Source organism: Neofelis nebulosa, chromosome 7 (genome assembly GCF_028018385.1).
Source record: "Neofelis nebulosa isolate mNeoNeb1 chromosome 7, mNeoNeb1.pri, whole genome shotgun sequence".
NCBI classification, from domain to species: Eukaryota; Metazoa; Chordata; class Mammalia; order Carnivora; family Felidae; genus Neofelis; species Neofelis nebulosa.
This window is the reverse complement of record NC_080788.1, coordinates 89,428,038-89,431,900: the sequence shown is the minus strand read 5'-3', so window position 1 is coordinate 89,431,900 and position 3,863 is coordinate 89,428,038. Positions and strand designations below refer to the sequence as shown.

At 37.0% G+C, this 3,863-nt stretch overlaps 1 pseudogene; it reads left to right on the top strand.

The window, feature by feature from the left end:
* Nucleotides 1–1,743: 1,743 nt before the first annotated feature.
* On the top strand, nucleotides 1,744–2,438 carry LOC131517138 (rRNA-processing protein FCF1 homolog; annotated as a pseudogene).
* The last annotated feature ends 1,425 nt before the right edge of the window (nucleotides 2,439–3,863 follow it).

The window sequence follows — 3,863 nt, the reverse complement described above, 5'->3', positions numbered from 1 at the left end:
CTAACAAATGGAAAGTAAATGTTATGAGTAGCATATTTTAGTATTATAGCTAACTTAGGAATTATTGGTTTATAGCATTTAGTATTTATTGTTGCTTAGGAAGACTATAAAATCCAAATGGTAAATCAAGTTCCTGATTGGAAAGCTGTTCTATTCACAAAAGTTGGCTAATGTGACACTGACAGTAGTTCATTGTGAATTTTTCATATTAGGCAAGTCATATCATTATCAGTATATTACTTTAAAAAGGTAGGAGCGACATAAAATGAATGCAACTAAAATCTAAGGGCAAGTTCTTCCTAATTCTCCTTATCCTCCAGTCCAGCTACCACTACTTACAGGGTTCAGATATACATGAAATTTCAACCAAAAAGGGTTTGAAAAGATAGAGGCAACTTTTATAAGAAAAATAAAGCAAACTCAGAAGATAGGTAGGTGAAAGGAAACCCATTCCATTTTGATCCTCTGTGTAGCCTCAATTGAATCATTTCTTTCTATACTACTCTTTCCTCATTTCTGAAGTAATAATTGCCATCTCATCATCTTGACAGTGTGATCTAAATTCTAGGAATTTCTCTCGGCCTCATTTTGCCATTCAAAAATGATGGAATTGCATTAGACGTTTCTAAGTTTGCTTTAGCTTTCAAATGCTATGACTCTAATAGGTCAGAGGTTATTTTCATTAAAGCTTAAAGATATCTTATCCAGAAGACCCCTGGCCAAGTACACCTATTTATCCATAGACATTATGGATTTCTTTAGGTCCACAAGAAGACAGAACATCTGACTGACAAATTTTTATGGAAAGTCAGGAAGCAGAAAGGCCAGTACTACAGAGAACTATCTAGAGAGGGGAAAGCTATTGGGGGAGTTGGGGGGGGGGGCAGGCCACAGGGCCAAGGTTAAGAATGCTTTCTTCATGGTAGATGTTCAACAGAGATGGTAAATTTTCTTGGAAAGTAGGTGTGGATATTGTCAGTGTAAGGAGAGAAGATACTCCAAAAGAGAAATCTGTGTGACATTAAAGACTACTTAATCATGCTGAGTTATGTTGTCTCAAGATTTCATTGTCTGATGATAATTTTTATAAGTCCTCAAAAATGAAACTTGTAATCATGTATGAGAACTCTCATCATATGACCAAGTATATTATTAAGTTAAGGTTGCTATAAAAATACTCTTATAGTGAGTATTTGTTCTGGGCAAAATTATGGTGCAGAGAGAAAATATCATCATGACATTCTCATCTCCCCTCTGCCACATTTGTCTCCCCTCCAATTCTCACCCTTCCCTTGGTTTTCCTCCACCACCCCCACTTCTTAGTCCTGAATTCCTCAGGTATGGTGAGCTACCCTCTCAGCCTCTCAGCCATGGACTGAGCCTGGAAATACTGCACTTTCCTTTAGAACACCATCACAGTAGGATGAGCAATGGGCTTTGAAGTCAGGCATCATGAGTATGAGTCCTGGCCCCCTGTGAAAAAGGGAAAATTACATACTTGCCAAGTGCTGACATCTAAAACTGCTGTGTAGTTTAGAAGTGATAATATATTTAAGACACCTATCACAGTCCCTGGATTACAGTGCATGCAAAGTGACTCTTTTCTCCTTGTTTCCAAAGTGAAGATTCACTCAGTATGATAGCAGCATGGTTTAAAATCATTTGATAAGCTAATTCCCAATGGATGTTGATAACTAGTGGGAGTTTGGGAAGAAACAAGAGGGTGGTGTGAACAAGGGGAAGCAAAAGAAAGCAAGAAAGTATGCTACCATGAAGCGAACGATTAGTCTCTGAGATCAGGGGCTTAAAGAGAAGGATAGATTGAAGCCAAGGAAGGAAGGAAGGAAGGAAGGAAGGAAGAAAGAAAGAAAGAAAGAAAGAAAGAAAGAAAGAAAGAAAGAAAGAAAGAAAGAAAGAAAAGAAAGAAAGAAAGAAAGAAAGAAAGAAAGAAAGAAAGAAAAGATCCCAGTGCACTCAAGGAAAGAGAAGTCCCCCCAACATCTTTCCTGCTTATTCTTCCAATATAACACACAGCTGGGCCTACCTTACTACATCCTGGTTGATACCAACTTTATCAACTTTTCCATTAAAGCCAAACTTGACTTAGTACAATCAATGATGGACTCTCTATGCCTAGTGTATCCCTTGTATAACTGTGTAATGGCTGAAATTGAGAAATTGGGGCAAAAGTATCAAGTGGCTCTAAGGATTGCCAAAGATCCAAGATTTGCATGATTACCATGCACACACAAAGGAACCTATACAGACAACTGCTTACTACAGACAGTAACTCACCACAAGTGTTACGTGTGGCCACAGTTGACCGGGACCTTAAATGAAGGATCTGGAAGATCTCTGGAGTTCCCATCATGTACCTTTCTAACCACAGGTACAACATTGAATGGATGCCAGATGGTTATGGAGCCCCTTGGTTCTAATTCTGACACTCTAAAGATAAAGTTCCTCTGCCTTCCTTTACCAACTTTTTCGGTTTCCAGTAAATATAGCAATATGCTATAGCATGAATTATTCTCCTTACCCATTTGTTCTGTTATGAGCCGAGTATAGTGAAACATACTCACTTTTTTATGTTGTTTTAGAATTGATATTTTGTATCATTTTGAATTTTGTTGCATCTTTTTATAAATCAGATGATTGCACACACACACACAAAAACATAGCTAGTGGGAGTTTAATGAGCTACTACTTCCTTAATCACTCAATGAAAGGAAATGCTTAGAGACCATACTTTAAAAACAGAAGAATGAAAACAGAATTTCTAGTGGGGTGGCAGGTAAGTAGAAAAGTTGGATTTTTACGTGTTCTGTTGCACAGGTAGATGTTTTCTAGAAAACTCTGCATGGTAACTCTTTTCCAAGTGTTTTCAAAAACCAATTTTGCACTGGCCATGAGAAACTTAAAAACTTATCAGCTAAGAAATAAAGATCTCTGATCTGACAGAAACAAAAAGAAAGGGAAGCCAAAGAAAGTTGTTTCAGAAGCAATTCTAAGGCACTAAGATTTCTTCATAACTCAGAAAGGTCTTGGTATTCTTATGTAGAAAGGAGACAGTATATGAGAAAACCTGTTACTTGTCTTTGTGGAAACTAATAAGTGAAAGAGGCCCACAAAATAGCCTGATTATAGGGTACCAAGAATAAGACTTGATGACACTGGTGATGTTGTGACGCCTTCCTTGCTGTGAGTATATGATGATTCATAAGAGAAAAATTATATTTGTGGCAAGGAGAAGATAGAAAAGGTGAATCGTGACCCAAAGGAAGCTTCATTTATACCATATACTCATTTACATGAATGAAGTCATTCTTCTAAAAGTTTAAGTTAGTCATAATTAATCTGTGACTATAGGATCTTTCTGTAAGACTCCAGTGAAATGGGAGTTAACATAAATATCCATGATATTCAAGCATATTTTTAAAACCCACAATTTTGGCCTAAATTACTCAGATAAGACACTGGCTGCTCAGCTCTTTCTGCTGAGGAAGTGCATTAACTACCACCACAGAGTAAAAGCTGACATTATTGCTGGAGTTTCTTAAAGCATTTCTGAACATCTGATTACTCATAGTCTACAACTTACAAATTATATAAACCTTTTGAGAATTGAGAGTCAATGCTTTCTTTTCATTATATTAGAAAGTAATAGCATCATCTCTGAAAGAAATTAGAGGCCCATGGCTAATATTTACTGTGGACCATCTTACTCAGCGAATCCTCAGTAAATGTCAATTGTATGCATAGTCTACTCATCAGAGAAAACAGAAGTCCTGAAAGGGAATTATGACCCAACAGAGATCTCTGTTGATATGCCTTTTCCAGAGCAAAAGACTCAGTGATTTCTC